Raw genomic sequence first — 11,669 nt, forward strand, 5'->3', positions numbered from 1 at the left:
GATCTCGGCTCCCTGCAACCTCCACTTCCCAGGTTCACACCATTCTCCTGCCTCAGCCTCCCAAGTAGCTGGGACTACAGGCACCTGCCACCAAGCCCAGCTAATTTTTTTGTATTTTTAGTAGAGACGTGTTAGCCAGGATGGTCTCGATCTCCTGACCTCGTGATCTGCCTGCCTTGGCTTCCCAAAGTGCTGGGATGACAGGCGTGAGTCATCGCGCCCAGCCTAGTTTAATTCTTATAATCCTTAAAGCAAGGATTTTACATCTTGATATTAAACATCATGATAGAAAACCAATGACCAATTACTTTGTTTCCAGTGCCTTTGTAAAAAATAGTACTTTAAAGATAATTTATGTCAGTGTACACAGGATATACAAGTAATTGAGATTTTAAATTTTACTCTGTTTAATATTATGGGAAACTTATAAGCTAGATATTTTATTCACTTTGGTTTAATGCAAGTGATTAGCTCTTCCAGAAAGTTTTCTGTGACTTTTTTTTTTTTTTTTTTGAGACCAAGTGTGGAGTTCGAGACTAGCCTGGCCAACATGTTGATATCCTGTCTCTGCTAAAAATACAAAAATTAGCCGGACATGATGGTGGTGGGTGCCTGTATTCCCAGCTACTTAGGAGGCTGAGGCAGGAGAATCACTTGAACCCGGGAGGCAGAGGTTGCAGTGAGCCAAGATCGTGCCATTGCACTCCAGCCTGGGGAATAACAACAACAACTACTATTACTACTATCTATCTATCTATCTATATATATATCCTGAATAGGTAAATCTAGAGACAGAGGCAGATCAGTGGTTGCCAGGGGCTGAGAAGAAGAAATGAGGATTAACTGCTTTATGTGTAAAGGTTTCCTTTTAGGATGATGCAAATATTTTGGAACTAGATAGAGGTGGCGACTACATAGGATTGTGAACGTACAAAATGCCACTTAATCGTACACTTTAAAACGGCTAAGTTTGTGTTCTGTATACTTTACCTCAATCTGAAAAAAAAAGGTTGTGTCTTTGGAATCTTGTTTACGTTTGTAGAAAAATCTTTATTTTTCAGGCAAATTATAAAGAGTCAATCTAGCTGTGCCCATTTCTGAGTTAGGAACTATGAGTGGAATCCAAATGAATCAGTGCTATGCTGTTTTTTGAAAGTGAACTGGATAGCCTAATAATGTGCTGAGGAATTGAGTAGTCAGAATGGTTACAAGTTAGCATAATGTATTCCCATTACACCACCTTTTCAATGCTCTTCATACCTAAAAGGTACCAATAAGTATATAATTAAACCAAAATCCTCTTTGTTGCAATATATTCTATTCAGCTGCTATTGCCCAAGTGGCTCTTGCAAATCTTGGGATGCTGTGCCTGTGAAAGCATTTTTTTTATTTTGATGGTGGCCTCGGGGTGAGAGAAGTGAGGATCAAGGGGAGTGGGGTATTTGCAAAATGTGGCTCTGGGGCCTGGAATGTTTACAAAAATTTTGAAATCCCAGCCTTCTCTTTTCATTAGTGATGACTCCTTCGAACACCCAAGCCTCTTTTCTTGAAATTCTTAGATAATCTTGTTTTTCCTTTAAAAATGTGTAAAATCCCATGCATGATACATGCCAAATGACTGTCCTTTAAAAATCATTACAATGTACAGTTCTTCACTGAAATTTGTTTGTGATATTTGTATTTTATTTACTCTTAACCATGATCCTGAAAGTTTTAGGTACAAGTTCTGGGCTGGATCTTCTCTGATTGCTCTTTAGAGACCTACTTGCTACCTTTCTCTACTGTACCCTGTGCCCTAGAAGGCTGACCTCCATCAATTGCATCAATGGGCTCCCATACCCTCTGGCTTCCTGTTAGGTTCAGCCGTGGGAGGCACAAATGGGAGATCAGAGGGTAGGAAGAGAAATAATTTGGGATATGTATTCACCCACCTCCCTGTCTGCAAGCTATGAATTGGCTGTGGTTGTGTTCTTCTACTGAAGACCCCAGCTCCTTTTAGGTGGGCCTCTCTTATAGCTATACCTGTGGCCACAACTTCAGCAATCGTTCTCACTCCATTGCAGATATTTTTTTCTTGCCGTTTCTGAACTAGGAGTGGTAAAGGCTCCATATTTGTTTTGGTCCTTTGGTGCTATACCACCTCTTGCTGGTTTCCCTTAATACTGCACACACGTAATTTGTGGGGCCGGTGCAATGCAGGGTCCTTTACTGAAAAATTACAAAGGTCGGGCAGAGTGGTTCATGCTTGTAATCCCAGCACTTCAGGAGGCCAACGCAGGAGGATTGCTTGAGGCCAGGAGCTCAAGACCAGCCAGGGCAACATAGCCAGACTCTTCCATTTCCATATACATGTTTAAAATTCCAAAGAATTTCAAGATGGGGATTGCAAAGCATTAAACTACTGTGTGGCCCCTCTAAGTTTGAGGTCCAGTTGCACAGGTTGCACACCCATGGAGCTTGGCTCTGCCTGCACTGTATTGTAAATACTACTTACCTTAAATGATCTGCAGTTATCTATTGAGAATACCACCTGTTTCCTGCCAGAATTCTTTCTGATACAAGGTCTCATGTGTTCTCTCTCCCACTTAAAAAGAATTGTGGCTCTATTAGGGAATCTGGAAAACTAGCTGTAATCTATACTCACTGTGCAATTTAAAACTTTAGTAGATTTGCATCTGCAGTAGGAAATTAACTAATTCTCTTTCTTCCTCACCCTCACAGCTAACAAAGCCACTCATTTGGGACTAGCTTGAAGCTGGGAACTATTGTGGGCCACCATAGCCCTTGCATGCCACCTACTATTGCCATAGCTGAAATGTGTGACTCCCAAGCACGCCTCCTGGGCAGGTGCAGGAAGTTTTAGAGTTACCCAAATCAGCTGATCACTTTTAATTTTTGTATTGGATACAGAATCTACTAAATAGCTTAATTTTTTTTAAAAAATGGCTTAAACTGAGAACCTTCTCATATCCTGGAACCTATTTTTCTCTCTGGCTAGAAACTTACCCTAGATAGCAATCTCTTAGTATTACTAAACAAGTATCAGTTAGGCCTCTGGTCTTGAGTAAGGCCAGCTCTCTCAACACCATCCTTAACAGAACTGAGGGTTGAAGTAATTACAATAAATTATGCTGCCTTGTTGGTCTCAAATGGGAGTCCCATAAACCCTCCTGTGCCTCCATTTTCAGTTTTTGCTTTCATTGTTTTGGTTGTTGCAGATTCAAGGATGGCAAAGAAACAAGGGTTTGAGAAACACCCTACAACCCTATTGTTCCATTGCTTTCACTTGCCACTGAAAGTGAACGACTCATCTGCCTCTGGATCACTGGGACTGCTTCAACAACTGCATGAATTATATCCATCCCTCATCCCTAAAGCACACACTTGATTTGTGCTATCTCCTTTGGTCCTGTTGCCTCTCTGAGCCTTCATTCTGCAGCAGTGGGTAGAAAGGCAACAGAGGTGGTATTTCCCCCTCCATGCTCTTGTCTATTTTTCCATGCCTGCAGTTTGTCCAGTTTTTAAGAAGCTCTTCCAAAGCTCCACCTTTAATATAAAGGGAAATATTTTTTTTTCATTTATATCCAGTGCTTTATTAAAGATAAATAGTCTTATAAGAGGAGAAGTAAATGTGTTCACAGGCCAACAGAGAGTGCATGTATATGAGAAAGAGATACGTGAGGTCCCTGATCTGTGCTCTGAAGGAGTAGTCAGTCAGGCAGGGCCTGGGCCAACCAGTAAGGCAGATGAGGGTCCCTGTCCTGAGGGACTCACTGCTCCTTGGTGCCCCAGGAGATGTAGTCTGGCTGTGTGGCCGCATGGTACTCATCGATGAGCTGCTGCACAATCTCCCTGGATGTGTCCATCTCATCAAAGTTGTCCTTGAACATGTCCTCCTTGCGGAACTGCTCCAGGAAGGCCTCCCGCTTCTGCAGCTTGTCATACTGGCGACAGGTTCTCTCGAAGAGTGAGGAGATGCTGGTGTGGTTGGCCATCATGAGCCCACTGACCCGGTGGGCCGAGGGCAGGTAGGGAGACTTCCTCGACAGGGCCACTTGGATGCTGGCGGGGCCCCACGGGATGAAGTTGGCCAACTTCCATTCCCGGATCCTCTGCAGGCTCTTGTGGACCTGGATGGGGTCCACCTCTCCCTGGATGATGTTGAGGATGGCGATGTAGCAGTGGTTGGTCTGGCGGTCTTGGCCTGTGGACACCATCACGTTCTTGGGCTGCAGCAGCTGCCTCATGACATCCAGGACCGTGGTCTTCCTCACGCTGGCCACTGATTGATCCGTAGTGAGCGGGGTGTAGCCGGTCATGAGGAAGTGGAGCCGTGGGGTGGGAATGAGCGAGGCGATGAGGCCGATGAGGTCATTGTTCATGTAGCCGGGGTAGCGCAGGGTGGTGGTGCTGGCCGACATGATGGTGGACACCAGCTGGTTGATCTGGGAGAAGGACGGGTTCTGGATGTGCAGGCGGTCTGTGGCAATCCGGTTCAGGGCTGTGTTGTCCAGCACCACCACACAGTCTGCGTTCTGCGTCAGCCTCTTGAGTGTGAGGAGTGAATTGTAAGGCTGAACCACCACATCGCTCATCTTGTCCTGGTTGGGAAACACTGAGTATGTCTGCACCAGCTTCTTAGGATACCTGTCATTCAGCCGTTCTAAGAGGTAGGAGCCCAGTCCAGAGCCTGTCCCCCCAGCAATGGAGTGACACAGCACAAAGCCCTCTAGACTATCACTACCATCTGCCTCCCGGTCTATGATGTCAAAAATGTCCTCGTGGATATTTTCTCCCTGGGAGAATCTACTGGCCCAGTTGTTGCCAGCTCCTCCTCCATGCTCCGACAGGTAGATGTTCTCTGGGTTGTAGAGCTTGGCATAGGGGGAGTTGAGGATGGAGTGGATCACCCGGGGCTCCAGGTCCAGCAGCACGGCCCGGAGGATGTAGTGCTCATCGTCTGCCTGGTAGAAAAAGACGTCCTTGCGGTCAGTGCCTTCGGTGGCGAACTCCTCCACGATGCCCTCGGGCCTGATACCATGCTCAGCGCACAGCTGTTTCCAGAACTCGAACCCAATCTGATTGCCGCACTGGCCCAACTGTAGGGTGATGATTTCCCTCGGCATCGCTCCTCAGGCACCGGCATTGCAGCCAGGAAATATTTTATAGAAGGGTTCACTTATGCCGGGCGCAGTGGCTCACACCTGTAATCCCAGCACTTTGGGAGGCTGAGGCAGGCGGATCACGAGGTCAGGAGATCGAGACCATCCTGGCTAACACGGTGAAACCCCGTCTCTGCTAAAAATACAAAAAATTAGCCAGGCGTGGTGGCGGGCGCCTGTAGTCCCAGCTACTGAGGAGGCTGAGACAGGAGAATGGCATGAACCCGGGAGGCGGAGCTTGCAGTGAGCTAAGATCGCACCACTGCACTCCAGCCTGGGCGATGAGTAAGACTCCACCTCAGAAAAAAAAAAAGAATGGTTCACTTATTTGAAGAGTTACCAAATATATTGTCTTATCTTTTCCCCAAAATGCACACTTTCTCTTAAAGAGGGCAAACTTTCATTTCAAAATGGGGTCATACGTAAAAATCATTCCAGCTGCTTAAATCCAGAGCATGGAAAAATTACTACAAAAACAATACACAAATGCTCACTGGGCCTAAAACGTTTTGTTTGATTATGAACTGGATACATTTCCATTCAGCTCTGATTTGTTCCTGAGATAGGCAAATAACAAGTGTAGTCTCAGAAATGATCCTTCTCTTGGGAAAGCCTGCAGCATTGTGGACAGTCTAGGTAACTGGAAGGAGCCAGAGAGGTCTAGCATCCAAACTGCAAACGAGGGAAGTCAGTCACAGTTCTGGACTGGGTGGCAGAACTGTAAGCAGAGTTGAGAATTTCACCCAGTGCATCTGATTCCAAGTCCATGCATTCTTGAGGCATCTCTGCAGCGATGTACATTTTCAGGGAAAACCAGCCCCTAACTTTAACTTGCCTGTTCCTGTCACCCAGTCCTTCCATTTGCCTTCCTATATGCTGTCCTCTGTGGGATTAAATGAGTCCTTAACAATTACCTGTCTACTTTGCTCTTTTCAGGGCTCAAGTCTGACTTATATGCTACCCTGAATGGCTCATGGTGACAAAAAATGCCATTTCTGGATGCCTATTATATACTAGCACTGCGTTTTGTTAATTTAAAAAATGTTAGGCTGGGTGCAGTAACTCATGCCTATAATCCCAGCACTTTGAGAGGCTGAGGTGGGAGGATCGCTTGAGCCCAAGACTTTAAGACCAGTGTGGGCAAAATCGCAAAATCCGTCTCTACACAAAAGAAAAATTTAGCCAGGCATGGTGGTGCACACCTGTGGTCCCAGCTACTTGGGAGGCAGATGTGCAAGGATCACCTGAGCCTGGGAGGTCGAGGCCGCAGTGAGCTGTGATCATGCCACTGCACCGCAGCCTGGGTGAAAGAGCAAGAGCGTACCTATATTTCAAAAATATATGTATGTAATTATTTATAACAATAATAATTCAACAAGCCTCATACTTTTTAATTTTAATGCTTAAAAGGGTTATATTTATTTTACTTTTAAATTTATTTCATTATTTTTCAACCTGATCATCTCAGACAATAAATTTATTCCAAATGTATTCGAAACATGTCAAATATTCAACAGCAATAGGGAAACTAGTATGAAAAGTTCCATATGGGAAATAGAATAATGAATAACTTCAACAATTTTCCATATTTCACTAACCTTGTTTTATTTATTTAGTGTTTTGGTGGAGAGGGGATGGAGTATTGGAAAGCAAATCCTAGATATATTTTCACTCAAAATGCCTCATTATGTATCTGTAATAGATAAGAACTTAAAAAAACTGCAATGCCATTATGTCTGAAAAAATTATTAATTTCCTAATATCTGATAGTAAGTCCACGTTTTGTCTCAAAAATGTCTTCAAAAAAATCTAATTTATTTATTCAAATCAAGTCCACACAAGATCTAAATATTGTATTTACTTGTTACTAACATTTTAGAATGTTATTTATTTTAGAAGTCATTTATTTACAGGCATTTAACCTTCGTATTAAACCAACGCAGAAGGTATGGTCCCAGCTCAGAGAGGTTAAGAACCCTTACCAAGGTCTCATTGCTGGCAGGCACCGGACACATAATTTGAATTAAATCTGCTTAACTCCAAAGCCTCCATGCCACTCCTTCTGATGCGGGCTACCAGAATTTTTCCTGTGTTGCAGAGAGGTAAAAAGGCCACTATTTAAAAGACAGGGTCCGGGTGTGGTGGCTCATGGGTGTAATCCCAGCACTTTTTGAGGCCGAGGCAGGCAGATCGCTTGAGTCCAGGAGTTTGAAACCAGTCTGGGCAAGATGGTGGAACCTCATTTCTACAAAAAAATACAAAAATTAGCTGGGGGTAGTGGTGCACACTTGTAGTCCCAGCTACTGGGGAGGCTGAGGTGGGAGGATCACTTGAGCCTGAGAGGTTGAGGCCGCAGTGAGCTGACTGCTAACCCTGATTGCCTCCATAGATTGTGCCACTGCATGCCATCTTGGGTGACAAGAGTGAGACCCTGTTTAAAAAAAAAAAGGAAAGAAAAAATAAAAAGGGATAGGGTTTGGGTTCAGGTTGGCCTGGATGCAAATTGGTGCAAATTACACAGTCTCTCTGAACTTTCATTTCTGTCTGCATCTGTAAATAAGGATAATGATGAAGATTCGGGGCAGATTAAATAAGAATATGCATGTCTAGTATTCAGCACAGTGCATGGCACATGGAAAGCACTCAATAAATGTTAGCAATTAATGTAGAGGAGGAGAAAGAACCACAAAGTATTTAATCATTTGCTTTTGTTAGTAGCTCAAGGAAATGGTGGCTCATTATTGTTAATAGAGCCTGCTCAGGATTGAGGCTGAAGAGGGGAAGGGTGGGAGTGGGGATAGGATAGGGGAGTGGCTCTAGCTGGATTGGAGAAAGGAGTCCTAGAAATAAAGATTTAAATTGGTGTCCGAGGAGTTCTCACGAGGCCTCAGCTGGAAAACAGTTAAACGTGTCTTCTGACCACTAACCCAGGTTGCCTCCAGAGAAGGAAAACCAAGTGGGTGGCAGACAGGGTGGGAGGGAGACTTCTTGCTGTTTATTTGAATTTGGAACCATGTGAATGCATTCAACCTATTCCAAAAGAATAAATTGCATTAAAAAATGATCTTTTGCTATGGGGATAAGTGCTGAGAATGGTAAGACTAGGATCTAACGATAATATAATAATAATAGTAATTCCATTATACTTTGTGCAGCCCTAGGAGGGCTTCAGTCATGCAGGACAGGTTTTGAACTAAGATTGGGACTTTTTCAGCCTGACTCTGATTTCAAAGATCCAAGCTAATATTTTAATTTCAGTCACCATCCTTCTGACCCTGATTTTAGAAACAGTACAGACCCAGTGCTCATGGACTTGGTTTATTCAACCTGTGGATTGCCTTCAAGAGTATGCATTGTTGGGAGTCAAGTCTATTGGTAAAATTAGGGATGCATTGTCTGTGCATCTGCTGGTGCTTTCCCAGTCCTTTAGGTGCTCTCTATCTATAATTTTATTTTTTGAGACAGAGTCTTGCTCTGTTACCCAGGCTGGAGTGCAGTGGGGCAATCTGATCACTGCAGCCTCAACCCCGTCATCCTCCTGTCTTAGCCTCCTCAGTAGCTGGGACTACAGGCATGCACCACCATGCCTGGCTAATTTTTTATTTTTTAATAGTAAACGTGGAGAGGGTTTCTCCACGATGCTCAGGCTGGTCTCAAACTCCTCAACTCAAGCGATCTGCCTGCCTCATCCGCCCAAAGTGCTGGGATTACAGGTGTGAGCCACCCCGCCTGGCCCCATAGATTTTTTTTTTTTTTTTTTTTTGATGCTTCAATCAGCTAAGACTCTGGGACTCTGGGGATCTGTTTTTCCGGAGTCCTTTGGAAGGTGGGGGGAGGGTACACAACCCTATTCACAAATATTAGTAACTTGCTTTAAACTCTGTTCTAAGGCCTTATATAAAATAACTCATTTAAACCTCACAATAACACTATACTGTAGATATGAATACTATCATTCCCATTTTACAGGCAAAGAAACTGAACCAAGTGGTTAAATAATTTGCCTAAGGTCAGAGCCTGCAGAGCTAACCATCTGGCATTACCATCCCTCTGCTGGCAATGAACAGAGCGGGCCAAGAGTATAGGGTGTAATGGGTCCTTTGAAGGTGACAAAAACGTCCTTGGCTGTGTAGCCGCAAATTCCAAATCCCTCCTTCTCTGCAGCTTCTGGTTTAGGAGCTGGAAAGACAGGCTGTGAATTTCCACATTGACCTGGGGCAACCAACTTACTCTCCCGAATAGGTTCCTTATCTGCCTCGGGGAGGAGTTTTAGATTAAAAGGGTGTGTGTGTGTATGTGCTGGGTGGGAGGTGGAGGAGCCGAGTTTTCTGGGCGGTGCGATTTTCCCAGGTCTCGTTTTGAGGTTTTGTTCTAGCCAGCTCCCGCTCAGGTCCCTGGGCGGTGATGGTGGTCAAGCTTAGCTTGGCTGTTCCTTCTCCGCTTGGAAAAAGACCACCACTGGGGCCATCTCCGGCCACAGCGCTGCAGCCAGGAGACCTATCGTAGGTCTTTTCGCCTGAGGTAGAGACCTGGGTGTACCCTCAGGACGGCATCTTGAAGTTACTGACAGTTGAGTCAAATCTTGAAGGTCCAGTAGGAGTTAGCAAGAAGAGGTGGAAGGGGAAAGGTTAGGCGCCCCTTCCTCCACCCCTCGAACAAAGAAAGCTCGACGGGGCTTACAACATCCGAGGAAGAGCTGGGCGGATGAAGAGGTCTGTAGAGACGAAATTACAACTTGGCTTTATTCTAAGGGCAATGGAGGAGGGTTTTGAAGGCTTTAAAAGAATGTCAATAGGAGTTTTAGGAAGACCCCCTCTAGTCGCTTGGGAGGAATGGGTCGGAGGGGGACAGGAAGCTATCGCAGAAAGCAGCCCACTTGGAAGATGACCGAGGACTGAGGAAAGAGGGCGGGGGACGTCGAGCATCTGAAGCTTTTCCCAGTCGCCGCCAACACTGTGCGCTGTCCCTCGGCTTTGCTTATGTGGAAGGGCTCCATAAAGGGCTGGGTACGCGCCAAACGCTCATTAAGCGAAATAGCCCAGGTCCCCTCCTCTTTCAGGGACTCTCTGGTCCACGTGCCCCAGAATTGGTAGGGTAGGCGGGAGGACTTTCCACTGTGAAGATGGAGAACGGTTACCCCTCAAAAAACACAAAAACCTCGGGTGCTTTTGGCAGCAGTCTCCTCCGCCCATGACCTCATGCTTTAAGCTCCCATATAGCCTCCCTCCGCCCAATCCACACCCAGCGCCCGGGTGGGGGTGGGGTGGGGGACACTGGCGAAGGTCTGGGTAGCGGGAGGTCATTCTTCATGCGCGAGAATTTTGGGGGAAGGGGCGCCACGGTTTCCCCCATGGAAAAAAATGGATGGTGTAACTTTCTGTAGTGCAAAAATACTGTCTTGCCCTCGAGACAGATGACTCGAACACGGCTCGAGATGGTCTGTTTAGCTGAACTACCCTTGGTTCACGTTTCCTCTGACCAGGAAAGAAGCTTGGAAATGCAGGGATATCAGGCCAGGTTCCCTGGCACCTGGGCCGACCCCTGCCACGCCCTCGCGGGACCTGGGGGCAGTCCTGATGTTGCCCTCCGCCCCCGCCCGCACCGCCGAGGTTTGAACCTTTGGCTCGCCTTTCAGCCCGCGCCCTGCCCCCTGCTCGCAGCTGCTCCCGGTTTGGGTGCAGCGGTTTCCCCCGCAGAGGAGGAGGAGGAGACAGAGCGACGGAGCGACTCCGGGCTCGGGTTTCCGCACCAATGCCGAGCAGCCCCGGGCGGCCCCCGGCGGCCTTCCCTCCTCCCCGGCACCACGTTCCACAGTCATGGCGCGCGAGGAGGGGCGAGCGCGCGCCGCCTCTCCTCCCCTCCGCCGCCCGGCCCCTCTCCTAGGCAACCTCCCTCCCCGGCCTGCTGCGCCCGCCGCGGCGATGGAGACCCCCTCCCCAGAGAGCTGCTCTTCCAGCGCGGTCTACTGCACTCCTTCCCCGCCCCCATCGGGGCGGAGGGATGGAGACGCGCGCTTAGCGAACCTCCAGCCCCTTCTCCGGAGCCCCAGCCCTCTCCCAGCCCCACCGAGGCCAGGGTGCGGTGGGGGTAGGCGCGGACAGTCTCCTCGCAGCCCGCCTCGACCTCGGCATCTTTGCAGACCCTTAGAAAAATAAACAAACCCCCTCCCAAACCCCAGTCGTTAGCTTGCAAAGCGCGTTACAATAACCGGGACGGCTACGCAGGAAGCAATCCTGCACTGGTCTGGGTTTAAGGCGGCAGCTTCCCGGCCACGCTGCCTTCTCCCCGGCCTCGATTTTCCGGCCACGCCGGAAAGGCCGCTGCACCTCGGGGCTGACAGGTCCTACTCGCGCAGGGCCGCAACTGGGCCCGTGTCCCCCGTCCCATCCTCGTCCAGAGACTCGCCAGCCTACAAAAGGTGCAACCTCACGCACACGCAAAGCGCACAAATAAAGTCAGCAGCGCACCGCCGCGAAGGCTGCGAACAATGCGCCGGGCGGCCCGCGC

General features: G+C 47.5%; 1 pseudogene across 1 annotated transcript; it reads right to left on the reverse strand.

The window, feature by feature from the left end:
• Positions 1-3,576: 3,576 nt before the first annotated feature.
• On the reverse strand, positions 3,577-5,147 carry LOC105512915 (annotated as a pseudogene). The gene has a single exon (XR_001001928.1). The product of XR_001001928.1 is annotated as a tubulin gamma-1 chain pseudogene (transcript).
• Positions 5,148-11,669: the final 6,522 nt, after the last annotated feature.

The sequence above is a fragment of the Colobus angolensis genome, unplaced genomic scaffold (genome assembly GCF_000951035.1).
Source record: "Colobus angolensis palliatus isolate OR3802 unplaced genomic scaffold, Cang.pa_1.0 Scaffold105, whole genome shotgun sequence".
NCBI classification, from domain to species: Eukaryota; Metazoa; Chordata; class Mammalia; order Primates; family Cercopithecidae; genus Colobus; species Colobus angolensis.